At 47.9% G+C, this 13,868-nt stretch overlaps 1 protein-coding gene and 1 non-coding gene across 3 annotated transcripts in view; one reads left to right on the top strand and one right to left on the bottom strand.

The window, feature by feature from the left end:
• Positions 1-13,868, bottom strand: part of GFOD1 (Gfo/Idh/MocA-like oxidoreductase domain containing 1) — a 115,532-nt gene that overhangs the window by 47,941 nt on the left and 53,723 nt on the right. The gene's annotated exons all lie outside the window — the stretch shown is intronic.
• On the top strand, positions 7,959-8,021 carry LOC139004630 (U7 small nuclear RNA). The gene has a single exon (XR_011470485.1). It is a non-coding gene; the product is annotated as a U7 small nuclear RNA (small nuclear RNA).

The raw sequence follows: 13,868 nt of genomic DNA, 5'->3' as shown, positions 1-13,868 counted from the left end.
GAATAACAAGAGAGAACTTACTAGACATAGTGGCCAGGGATGGCCTTACTGAAGTGGCATTTAAACTAACATCTAAAGGATGAGAAAAAGCCAGCCAGGTAGAAATGAGGGGCAGGGCACTATGAGCAGAGAGAATAGTATGTGTGAAGGCCCTGGGGCACCGGGGAGAAGTTTCATGGGGCTGAGAAATGAAAGAGAGTCAGTAAGGCTGGTGTGCTGTCGCAAAAGGGAAAGTGTCATTGGGTGAGGTGGTAGAGTTGGGTAGGGGCTAGAGCTGCAGGTCCAGGAAGAAAATTTGATTGTTACCCTAATGGTGATAGGGAGTCTCTGAAATATTTAAATCAAGAAATGTTACCTCATATAGATGTATCACACTCTCTTCAATTCACAATAAACATTTTATGTCTACCCTTCATTGAGACTACGATGTGCTAGGCTCTGCGTTAAGAATTTTACGTGCATTGTCCAAGTGTGGCATAGCAGCGATGGCCTAGGGCCGTGGTCGGCAAACTCATTAGTCAACAGAGCCAAATATCAACAGTACAACGATTGAAATTTCTTTTGAGAGCCAAATTTTTTAAACTTAAACTATATAGGTAGGTACATTGTTATTAACTTAATTAGGGTACTCCTAAGGCTTAGGAAGAGCCACACTCAAGGGGCCAAAGAGCTGCATGTGGCTCGAGAGCCGCAGTTTGCCGACCACGGGCCTAGGGTAATGGCGATGGGGTCAGAGAAAAGTGGCAGATTTGAGAAGTATATACAAGATAAGTGTGTGAGCAGCCTTTGCTGATTGAATGAATGGGGCCCAGGGAAGAACCCAGCTCAGACACTGCCACTGGCTTCTCAAACTATTGCATCATCATCATCCTCATCACTTCTAAATTATAATGATCATTTAACCAAAGAACAGGATTAAATCAAGTACAGTGGGGCCTTGACTTACGAGTGTCCCAACTAACGAGGTTTTTGAGATACCAGCTGTCTCTCGGCTGATTTTTTGCATTGAGTTGATAGAGTAATTTGAGTTAACGAGCACCTTAATGAGCTCCTTAACGAGATCGGTCTCGGAACGAATTAAACTCGTAAGTCAAGGCCCCACTGTAGTCAGTTTCTTTATAGGGTACCTACTATACACATGCACTTTGAAAGATAACGTTCTCAATAAGAAACACATGGTATGGTAGGTTGCTCTGTACTCTAGAGCAACCATGTCAAACTCGTGGCCCGCGAGAATATTTTTGCAGCCCAGCCAATATAACAGTATGTAAGAAACGTTTTAATAAAAATTTCATAACTTAATTTTTACAATATCCTGTTATACATAATTATTAACAACGAACTACAATGTTCACTAATGACTGACTACTATAATCGTGTTGCATTCATTTCCCTTATGCACCTTACGCGCAGGTGCACCATTTCTCTCCACTAATACTAGCAGTGAATATTTTAGCAGCCAATTGCCAAGTCATTAATCTTGTACTGACTTGTTTGGTGTGCGAAACAGGAAATGTTTCGCTTTTGGAGAACAGGAAAAATAGGTTTATTTGCATTATGCTTATTAATTTGTGCAGTTATTCAGTGTCTGGTAAGTTAATGTTCAAGAAAAAAATATTAATTTTTATTAAAATGTTCTATTATTTTATGTTAATGATTACTCATTTATTTCAGCCCTTTGTATTCAGCATGTCTCTATCGAAATAAACCTATGTTTCTATGAAAATTGAAGCTTTTGGTTTTTTGTGGCCCACATAAACTTAAACCTTGTTTATTTGGCCCATGTTAGCCTTTGAGTTTGACATGCTTGCTCTAGTACTCCATGCTTGGGTACATTGTCTTATCTACTTCCCGTGGCTAAGTCTAGAAATAGTTCCTCAAAGAACCTGACAATTGCTGACTGGTCCAATTGATTTAACTCAGTTCCAAGAACAAAGCCAGAGAACTAACCTGAAAACACAAAGTACTAGTTCTGTTCACCAACGCAGCAATGCTGCCAGTGCAGACGGCGTCACCTAGCATGGAGCGTTCCCATTGTATCACGCAGCCTGACAGACAAAGACCCAGAACAATGGCAGGCTCAAAACAGCAACAAAGCCCTGAGCCCAGGGACGGCTTCTCATAAACGCAGCAGGAAAAGAATTGCCGGAACATGGGTTCTCTCAACCACGCAGCATGAATAACGCTATCAGTCACCACATCATCATTGAAACAATAATGCATGCCTGGATTGGAAACCTGCTGGGAAATGATTATGCTGACATAGTATAATCCCTCCCCTCAGTGTAGAACACACCCACTCGTTCTAGTAAGAATGCATTCTGCAAAACAGGGGCCACTTTCATCAACATACAAATGAATTCCACACAATAGGCAGCAGGAGTACTTAGAAAAGGAAAACATGGTAAGAGCAGAAAAGGACTTTCTTAGGGTGAATCCTTGTCTCCCACCTCCTATGCCTAGGAGAACATGTTGACTTGGAGGTAAGAAGAGAGAAAGGCATCGGGCCTACCTGGCCTGGCTTCAGCCTGGACTAAGACTGTTATGTCATCTTTGGAAGCCAGCCACTTGCCTACTTGGTAAAGTCTTACACCAAAGCCACTGCAGGGGACAGGCAAGCCTATAAATCATAACAACACAGGGAATAGGGGGCGGGGGAGAGAAGGCTGGAACTGGAGGAAACAGCCATCTCTTAGGTGGGTAATTGTCCTCTCATTAATTTCTCTTCTGAGATGCAAAACTCAAGCCAGACACACAGCCTGGTTGGCACATGACTGATCAAATTAGCTCCTTGTGCAGAATACACAGCCATCAGAGATGATTCTCTGTGCGTGGAAGAAGATTTATATCCAGTCTACAGTTTGCTCACCTTTCCTTAACAGAATGAATGAAGTCGCACAGCTTCTGATACCCTGCAAATAACGAATGCGGAGGCCCTACAGGGTGACACCCTGGAGCTTGTGACCTGGGCCACCACTTGAAAGAGCCTCTTTCCTAAAGCCCAGAGTAGTGGTTTCATCAGTCACCTCTGCTCCTTATTTCTCATTCGTACTTAGAATTGTAAGATGTTAGAACTGAGAGGCACCTAAGGATCAAGCTGTCTAGGACTCGTGTCAAAGATGAAGAAGCAGACTCAGCGGGGACGAACACCTGTAGGCACACATCTGGCAGGTAGAACAAACACCACGGTCTCCTGAGCACTGGTCTGTGAGGCCTTCCTGTTAGCCTGGGAAATGTTTCCAGCCCTGTTTTACTAATATTATCAATAATGCAAAGCCCTAGAAGGAAGTCAAACAGGTGCTGAAGCTGACAGACATTGAAACACATCCTGATGATTGTCTGTTCAGTGTTTCCTGGTCAGACGGTGTAGCTGGGGAACTCCAGCAGGTGGTTCCTGGTTTTGTGTTTGTTTGTTTTTTTCTTAAGTCCCCCCGCACTGCCCCCCCCCCCCCCCCCCCCCGCCACCCAAGCAGAAGGCTTGGCATGGAGGAAAAGAAACAGAAGGCTGTCGCGTTGGACTGCCACTGCATTTCCTGTTGAAGAAAAAACTTGAAAGGAAAGATTTGTGCCAATTTGAGAGCTGAGCATCTTTCCACAAGGACGTGGATGTGAGGATTAGTAAAAACTGTGACTGATACCTGGAGGTCAATGTTCCAAAGAGGGAACAGACTACTCTAGAGGCTCCTACTCTTCCCTGGGGAAGGAAGGGTACCAAGATGTCCAGGCCTCCACCAGCCAGAGCTCTGCTCCCAAGGGACGGAGTGAAGGTGACTGGCATCTGACCTCCCTGCAGTGTGTGCTCCCAAATGGGCCACTCCTCACTCCCCCCGCTACCACCATCCTCCCCGACCTGGACAGTGGCAACAGCTGCTGGTCTCCCTGCTTCCAACCCTGCCGAATGCAAACCAGAGCCAGAGCCAGCCTCTTCGAACAGGACTTCAGATCACATCACCTCCTATCAACCTTCCAAGGGCCCTCAGTACGTATGACATTGAACCTGAGTCGTCACAGTGCCTCCTCCTCCACAGCCCAAGTCTCCCTCCTTGACTTCTCCCCCTTGCTCATGCCCTTCCTGCCCACAATCACCTCACTGTCACAGAACTTGCCAAACACACTCCCGTTCCTTGGGGCTTACTGTTGCCTCCACCTGGACCATTCATTCTGGGACTGCCCCAAAACATTCATGCCTCACTCCCTAGCTTCCTTCAAATCTCTACTGAGACCCCTTCTTTGACCACCCAGGGAAGCCAGCACCTCCCTCACCCTACCACCCATCACTCTCCATCCTGCCCTGCTCTGCTCCTGGACACAGCACCTATGGCCAGCTGTGAATGAGGGCCTGCAGTCATTCCTTTGGTATTTCTCTCTCCCCGTGAAAGGTGTGTGAGCTCCATGTGGCAGCACTTGATGTGCTGCTGTCCTGTCTCCAGTGACTGGGACAATGGCTGGCACAGAGAAGGCACTCAGTACGTATGTTTTAGCTAGCATGGACTAAACCCATGCATTTAAACTAGGTCTGGATGGAGAAAACAGTTTCCACTAGAAAACCAAAGGCCAGCTCAGCCACTGGCTTCTTTGTATACAGATTTGTTTCCAAGTATATGTCCTCCCATCTACCCACATAGCCCTTCTACAAGGTGACAGCCAAGCTCAGGGCATGCCACACAAGGCCAGGCAGGGAGACCGAGGGAGAGGGAACGGCGGTAAGCCTGCCGAGGGAGAGGGCCTCCGACTGCTCAGGTCCCAAGCGTGGCCCAGGCCCTCAGGCCTCTCTCAGGGGAAGATCCACCCACCTCTTTCCAGCTTAAGAGCAGATTGCAAGGAAGCTGAGAGGAAGGGAAGGGCAGAGGGAAGAAGAGCTGCCATGGACCGAGACGGGCCCAGAGCCCTCCTAAAAACATCCGGCCCCATGGGAAGAAAGGCATGCTTCCCCTCTCCAAAGCAATGCCTCTAACTCGCAATGTATGGAAACCCAGGAAAAGGGCTGCTGTCTCTTTCCCTAAGTCCCTAGAATCAACTTTGTCAGGTGTTTATCTTAACTTCTGGGACTTCTGTTGATGCAGCAGTCTGGTGCCCCTAGTTCAACAAAAGACTGATTTTTCAGAGTTTGGGGGAGGGAGTAGGCACAGGCATGCACCTCCTTCCCGTGGGAGTCTAAGGTGGCACCAGCTCAATGCTGCGACGTGTTTCCAGAGTGTTTGTTTTAATTCCATGCCCCGTAACTGTGCTTACAGGAATCCACTCTAAACAGGATGTCATAAATCAGGCAAAGAGTTATGTGCAAAGACGTCCTAAGTACTTTTTGTAAGAAAGAAAAGGCTGGATACAACCTAAATATCTAAAAACAGGAATGGTAGCCCTGGCCTGTGTGGCTCAGACGGTTAGAACGTCAAACTGTGCACCAAAGAGTTGCAGGTTCAATTCCTGATCAGGGCACAAACGTAGGTTGTGGGTTTGATCCCCGGTCAGGGTGCATACGGGAGGCAACTGATCAAAGTTTCTCTCTCTCTGTCTCTGTCTCTGTCTCTCTATCTTCCTCCCTTCCTCCCTCCCTCCCTCCCTCTCTCCCTCCCTCTCTCCCTCTCCCTCTCCCTCCCTTTCTCTCTAGAATCAATAAACATATCCTCCAGTGGTGATTTTAAAAAAAGAATCATAATCCATGTAAAACTCTTAGCCCAGTGCCTGGCACACAGCGAATGTTCAGTAAGGGGTAGACAGAACATTTTTATTGTAATTAAAGCAAGTGTGGTACATCTATATAATGGATCATTTTCTGAGCTTTTTTTCCCCATTGGTGTTATCACATGCATATAAAAATCTGAGTAAAAGAAATACTTAATTACCTTTCAGCAGGAGACTGCATATCCACCCATATTTTCAGAAAAGCCGCATCAATCCTTTTTCCACCACCCCAACCCCTGTATTTGCCAATTGCACAAAAGGCACATGTCACCCATGAGCTCTGTTCTCTCCACAGGAACTACTGCTGCATTAGCCTCCCCTCCGAGAGGCAGGTGGAAAAATCGTTCTGTGCTCCAGGCAGCATGTTTTAGTATCTACCATGCTCCGAGCCCATCACCGCAGGAGGACCATCACCGCAGGGGCTGCTCGGACCTGGGCTGGGAGCCCGTCCTGCCCAAGGAGGGTCTCTAATGAGAGTCCAAAAGGGTTTGCTGGGCAAGGGCGGCCTTTCTCCAGGGCTGTCAATCAAACAGCAGCAGCATGTGATGGGCAGATCAATAACCGGTTTCTTCCCTGGGAATCACCAAGGGGCAAAATCTGAAGTGATTGACCTATAATTCATTTCAGGAGAAATATACCCAAGGACAGAACCAAATAAATCAACAGGCTCTCAGAATGCTAGAGATTGGTTGGGACCCCTCCCCCTTTACACCTCTCTACACACTTGTTCAGACACACACACACTCAGGCCTACTCACACACTCACATACATGCCAAACACACACATGTACACACACATACAAAACACAAGTGTAAATACATAAGGCACAAACACAATGCATGGACAGGTACAAACGCACATAAACAAACAGGCACAAACACTGGCAAACATACAGAGTCTCCCTTTCCTCTAATCATGCCCTTCTTTAATCAGGGCTGCAATCAACGCTAAGTTCTGGCAACATAAAAAGAACAAGTTCACTTTGATGGTCTGTGATGCGTGAAAACCCCAGTGGAAGCAGAGGCCCATGGAACACAGGCTGCCCAGCGAGGTTCTCAGGAAAGAAAAGGACTTGGCAGAAACCGTACGGCTGTAAGGGACTTGGGAGCACTACCCGCAGAGGGGACACTGAGGTTTACTAAGTGAGGCCTAGTGTCCCCGGGTGCTAGCAATGAGTCTCCATTCCCTCCACAGCTCTGATCCCAGTCGCTCCCCAATACATCCCTCCTTCATCCCCCCACTCCCCCACTTACTTGGCATCTATTTTAAATAATGCCTCCCGATACAGAAGTAGACACCTCCCAAAAAGCAGAGATGCTTTCATGTCTATACTTGACCCTTTGCAAGTCACTAGCTGTTTCAGGTGGAGAGAAGAAGGAAACCGGAGAAAGGAAAAGAAACCCACTGTCCCTTTGATTGGGATCATTTCCATCTCAGAAGGAAGCCTGTGTTCACCCGATACCAGTGGGCTGGGTCCTTTGTTTAAACTAAAAAGGCTTTCCTGGAAGCCACAGGGAACCAGCGGGCAGGGATTCCTAGCAAGAATTTTCTCCTAGAACAAGGAGGAGGTGCTCTGGTGGGAATGCCTAACAGAGGTTTGACAATTCTGGAAACAGCCAGCAGGGTAGACTCTGTGTGACTAGGAATTTCACCCAGGAACTGTTTTAAATCCAGCTTGCTGTAACTGCCTATTTCTTCTACATCTCATGCTGTTCTATATACATATCCTCCAGGAGGAAGAGTGTGGATGGGAATGAACTTGGCACTCACAAAGTGCCGTGTCCAGGGAGCTGATCGGTGGTTCTCTCTCATCATTGATTTTCCTCTCTCTCTCTCTCTTCCTCTCTGAAATCAATAAAAAATATTTTTAAAAAGTTATAGATAGATAAAATATTATTCAGCCTTAAAAAGACACAAAATTCTGTTACATGCAACAGCATGAGTTGTCCTCCTGGACGATCCTTGAGGACCTTATGTTACATGAATTAAGCCAGTCACAAAGGATCACATATTTTATTCCACTTACATGAGGTACATAGTCAGAATCATAGGGAAAGTAGAATGGTGGCTACCAGGTGCTGGAGAGAGAGGGAAATTGGGGGTTATTGTTTCTGGTTTGAGAGCCCCAGTTTTATAAGATGAAGGAGGTGGGCGATGGTGATGGTTACATATCATTAAGAAGGTATTTAATATCACTGAACTGTGCACTCAAAAAAGTTAAGATGACAACTTTTATATGACGTGTATTTTACCACAATAAAAATTGGGGGGCGGGGAGTGATTATAGTTCTTCTTGAATTTGTCTAGTAGGTCTTCTAGTTCTCACTGGAAGACACTCCCCAACTTCAAAATTTCTTTTGGAAAAAACTTTATTCATGAAAAAAAATAGGAAGATTGTGAGCTTGTTAAAGTCCCTTGTGGGGTTACTCAGAGAAGTAAACAAAAGTCACAGTCCTTGTTCAGGTTTAAAAGCTTCAAGGTCTCCACTCCATGCATGTTCTATTTTCATATATTAAATACAGACCTTTACTTTCTTAGTTAAGCCATAAAATTAGCTTCCCGACTTTTATGGAAATATGCACGGCACAGTGAGAAGCACTTCTATTCAGCAAAAAACAAAAGCGCTAGTGAAATATTCTTGATCTAACTAAAAATATTAGATCAAATAAATTTTGAAATATGCGTCTGAAAAGTAAAATTGCTGAAGCTGGTATGTGACTGATAAAAGCTCACCTGCCCTGAGTGCTCCCACCGCGGCCTCTGTCAAATCCCACCAGAAAGCCAGCTGGAAGAACTATATGTGTGGCTCTTCTAGAAATTACAATTAAACGACAGCTATGTTCACCAGTGCTTTCCGGAAAGAGGTCAGGGGCTGGGCCACTCTGCTCACAGTCGAGGCACAGGCACATATCACCAGGTTTGATGGGAGCCGTATACTGTGGGAAGCAGGTGAGTGAGCAGAGACTGGGTCTCCAGCTCTCTCCCCTGCTCCCTGGCTCCGCTATGCCTCCCACAACAAAGTTGTGAGCCAAGAAGGTCACATACAAGGCAGGCCACGGCCCAGACTGCCTGGCCCTACAATACAGAAGACATGAGTGCCAGGAAGCCATGGAAACAGCCAATCCTGGGTTGGTCCCACTCAGCCTTTACTGTGTCATCTGGTCACAAGGTGAAGTAGAAGCTCTACCTGGGGTGAGACACAGACCTGCCTGTCTTCCAGAAAACAACCACAATCTCTCCCCTGACTTCCTGAAGCCGGCCGAGGTCCCAGGTACATCGCCTGCCCCTTTGAAGCCTGGGAAGCTGGCTTGGGCCCCCTGGGATGCTGAATGAATACCCCACCGGTGTTCTGCAGGCACGCAAGGAGGGCAGGTCACAGAGCCTGGGGTGAGCGGAAGCAGAGGGCTGCGTGGATTGATGAGGCCAGTCCCAAGCAAGGAGCAACTCGGGACCTAACACGCAGGATGGACACTGGGAACGAAGCTAGGACAGAGGACAGAGAGCCACTGCCAGAAGCCACAAGTTCTCCGCAGCTCTCTCCTGCTCTGGGAGTGGCTGGCAGTGCCCACTGGGGACAGAAGGCGGCCCTAGTGCCCGAAGGCAGAGGTTCCAGTCTCAGCTTCTTCTCTGCTTACCTGTGTCTTAGGACAGATTATTTAATACCGCCAGGCCTCTGTTTTTCCTCTGCAGAGCAGGACTATAACAGTATTTACCTTATGTGGTTGCTGTGATGAGCAAACTATGGGAAGGCATTTATGAAAACCACAAGGAGGTTGGAAATGACCCCGATGTCATGTGTTGTGGGAGGCCACGGAACAAACTCGAGGTAACGGGCTCACTGCACACTGAATTTTTCCAGTTGGAGTGAATCATCTTGAAATTACATTCTCAAGGTCATGCAGTCTGCCCACCACCCAGGGCCACATGTCTTCTGTACACCTCAAGCCTCTGAATAGAAAATGCTTCTATGAGGGCTTGACTTTCAGAAAATCCAGTAACTGCAAAAAATCCAAAATGACAAACGGAAGGCTCAAGGGAGATAATAGACATGAGTGAGCTGTGAACCATTAAAAACTCGATTCTACAAAGTACTGCTTGTAGCAGACTTCTCTGATGTCTTTGGGACATCCCATTTCCAAAGGTCTGAGAGACTCACATTTCACAAATGGCGCCATCATGTTAGGTAATAGAGGAGGGTCTAGGCCACCCTCTGCTAGGCCTGGAGCTCCCCTGGATTGTGCACATGTCAGATGCCTGGGGCCCTGATGGGCACCTCTCCATCATTAGCAAGTTCCCGGGCCACAAACTGACCCTTGTGACATCGTGGCCCCCAAATGGAAAGGGACCACTAAACTTTAAGGTCAACAATGCCAAAGAGTAAAATGGCCAGTCCCTGACAGTTCCCTTCCAAATGACTCCCAGCCGGCAGCCCACAGAGCCATACGGCCGGACGGCGCTCCCAGCTCCATCGCCTCAACATGCCAAGGCACACAGCCTGGGAGTCCTGGGCACCATAGACAGAGAAGCCCAGGAAGAAGCAGGCTGCCTCTGCCCTCAACCACGTCTTCCTGGTGTTAGAGAAGGAAAGGAGACGCAGCCCGCTTCCGGCGTCTGTAGAAGGCGGTCCTTTGTCTTTGGCCCTGCAGCCCATGTGAAACTGCCCTTGCTCTGGCCCCGGCACCTCTTTTGACAAAAGGCGAGCCTTACGCAGCCCAGGGTGGCACTAGTCACTGAGTGGTGAGAAAAGAGGGGGCTGGGGAGGAAGTGGGGAGGGTGTGTGAGCAGAGAGGGGAGGAGGTGCCACTGAAGCCTGTGGCCAGCAGTGGAAACGCAAATGTGATGTTTTCATTTTCCTGTCGCCTCCTGATCTCAGGCAGCCAGGTGACTGCGCCGGCATTTCGTTTCCACTCCCTTTTACGCCCAGCACTTTAAAGACCGCCTCAAAAAAACCAAAGGCTTGAGGTTTTATATCAGGAAGCCGGCAGAGCCGGGCTGCCGGGCAGGGGCAGGGCCCACTGCTGATGACCTGCCCCTCTGCAGGGCGCTTTCCTCTCTCAACCCCTGGGCCCAGCACAGGAGCTGAGCACTTTCTGATTATTCCATTTTTCTAAAAACAGGGTATCCTATCTATCCCCTATGTACAGCTTCCTGCCTGCTTTTTCTCTGGCCTGGCTAAAATGCACCATGGTGACGAGGAGGTTCCTGACACCCAAAAAGTGGGCCTAAATATCTTGGTTAGTACCAAAGTCCCTAAACACTCGAAGCTAGCTTGCTAGAAACCCAGACAAGCTCCCTAAGAAAGTCAGCCCAGGCTGCAGCCACAAGAGAAATCAAGGTGGGCGGGGATCCGTCAATTTCACGGAAGAGAGAAAACTAAGGATATGGACCCGCTGAACCAGAGGCCCTGGCTGGCCACAGCACACCCCCCAGTCAGGGGCCTGGGTTCTTGCCAGGAAGCGGCACAAGGGGTTGCAGGGAGGAGCCGGCTCCTGTGTGGCAGGCACTGGCACGGCCAAGGGGCTGTGTGGCCCCAGCATGAAAGGGTGGCTGCACTCAGGAGTTGGTGCCTTTGCACACCGTTAACCGGATAATCTGCCCACCGGTTGCTGTCTCAGAACTGCCCACTGCCTGGTTAATGCAAAGGAAGAGGACGTCTGAGAATGGGAGCTCCCCGGTCCTCTCGGGCAGGAGGCTTGAGTTTCCCCCTGGCCGGGAACTAGGAGTCACTCAGGTGCTGCTGCTGCAGAAAGCTTGGCCAGAAACCCGGGTGCTGCCCTGGCCCCTGGGCATGGCTCAGACACTACAGTTCTTAGAAACTGCTCTTGGCCCAGGGCTTTCTGGAAGACCTAGACCAGAGCACAAGAGTGTGCTACGAAATTGATTGAGTGGACTGGTGAGGAACATCCTTCCTAAAAGAATAGAACAGAAAATAGAATATATCACATGTAGTAACGGCAGTATTATCTTGTAAAGCATATATTCATATATTTATATATTATGAACATATGTCATAGACACATTATTATACAAATATTATTATACACATATGCATACACACACACACACACATATACCTCAGTGTGGTAAATTCTGTTTTTCAAAAGTTTTTTTGTGGGTTTTTAAAAATTGATTTTAGAGAGGAAGGAAGAGGGAGAGAAAGACAGAAGCATCAATGATGAGAGAGAATCACTGATCGGCCACCCCCGGCCCCTGTATAGGCCCCCACCAGGAACGAGCCTGCAACCAATGGGTTCAGAGAGCTTCCAGGTGGGCAAACACATCTGTACTGGGTGCACGACACAGCCCAACTCCATGAAAACAACAGCTCCTGCACTTGGCTGCTCACCCGAACCCTTTATCAAACCCTTTAGTAAACCTGAGTAAGCATCCCTGAGTATTTCTAGTCTCATATATTCTTCCAGAGCCTTGCTACTTCCTGATGAAGAGGTAGAATATATGGCCTTCCCCTTGAATTTGGGTGGTTCTTTGTAACTGATGCAATAATAATAAAAAATGCAGAGGAAACAGTGCTATGTGACTTCCAAGGGTCAGTCCTTTCTATTACCCAGTCATTGTGCTAAAACCTGGTATGTGCTTTACCTTGTTTAATATCCAAAACCCATTTATACTTAAGGAACCTGAAGCAAAGAGCAAGAGGTTAAGACATTTACGTAAGGTCAACAGCTAATAGGTGCTGGGAGTGGGACTGAATCAGGGTCGTTGGGTTTTGCATTGTTCATTTTGAATCACCATGCAATATCCCATGAAGAAAGGTGAACTGGAGAAGGGAGACTGAAATCTGTGGTGCCCGAGGGTGGTGATGCTGGTGACAATGGTGGCAGGTCCTGCTTTATCACTGTCTGTGCTGGGTGCTATGGGGTCATGGTTTCTAATCTTCACCAGTCTAGCCAAGGAAGGACTATTATTTTTACCTATTTTGCAGATGAGGATACTGAGGCTCAGAAATACTTAGCCAGAGTCAGGAGTGAACCCCAGACCTCTTAGTCTTTGCTCTCTGCCTCTCATATCCTCTCATCATCCGAAGACTGCATGGTCAACCCCACCTCGCTAGCTACACTTTCACATTACTTGTTCAGACTTTCATTTACTCTGTGCTCTTTCTTTAGTCACGTGTCCTAACCCCTCTGTCCTGCCTTCATCTAAACTGCAATGGGATTATACACACAGGTTTCTCCACCACCCCACCCCACCCCCGCTTATTGACACACAGATCCTAAAACCCTTGCAATCTCCTGGTGATAGGAGTGTCCTTTGCTCTAACGAGGTGGCTCTGGGTGGCTCCTGGATGAGGGCTGGTTACCAGAAGGAGCAAACCATAATGAGAAGCTGGAATTTTCAGCCCTGCCCCCCATTTTCTTGAAGAAGGAGAAGTTAATTATCAGCCACGCCTACAAAAATCCCAAAAGATGGGCTCAGAGAGCTTCCAGGTGGGCAAGCACATCTGTACGGGGTGCACAACACAGCCCAACTCCATGGAGGCAACAGCTCCTGTACTTGGCTGCTCACCTGAACCCTTTATCAAATCCTTTAGTGAACCAGTAAATCTAAGTAAGCATCCCTGAGCTCTGAGCCTCTCTAGCAAATTAACTGAACCCAAGAAGGGGGTCAGGGGAACCTCCAATCTGTAGCCCGTTGGTCAGAAGCATAGATGTCTGGCTGGTGAATAGCACCTGGAGTATGAGGGGGTGGAGGGGTGGGGGGGGGGGCCGGGGGGGAGGTGTCTTGTGGGACTAAACCCTTAACCTGTGGGATCTGATGTTATCTCCAGGAAGATAGTGTCAGAACTGAGTTAATTGTAAGACACCCAGATGGTGTTGCACAGAATTGCTTGGTGTGAAAGAAAAACACCTCCACACGTTTGGTGACCAGAAGGGTCAGAAGTAGTGTTCAGTATGAGCAGTAAACAAGACTCACAGGGAGGAAACACACAGGAAGGAAGGACTGGGCTTTCCCCCACGTAGGAAGGAAACTTTAGAAAAGGCAAAGTCAAAAAACTGTTTCCCCATCCAGTCCTTTGGCCTCATCTCATCCATTCAGGCTGCTATAACAAGATACCACAGACTAAGTGGCTTAACCAACAAACAGTTCTCACTGTTCTGCAGGCTGCAAGTCTGAGATCGGTATGGTCACGTTCTCAGTGAGGGCCCTCTTCCGGTTTGCAGAC

Source organism: Myotis yumanensis, unplaced genomic scaffold, assembly GCF_028538775.1.
Source record: "Myotis yumanensis isolate MYYU_CA2020_CCGP unplaced genomic scaffold, mMyoYum1.0.hap1 SCAF_2, whole genome shotgun sequence".
NCBI classification, from domain to species: domain Eukaryota; kingdom Metazoa; phylum Chordata; class Mammalia; order Chiroptera; family Vespertilionidae; genus Myotis; species Myotis yumanensis.
The sequence above is the reverse complement of the archived record's forward strand: the minus strand, read 5'-3'. Positions and strand labels throughout refer to the sequence as shown.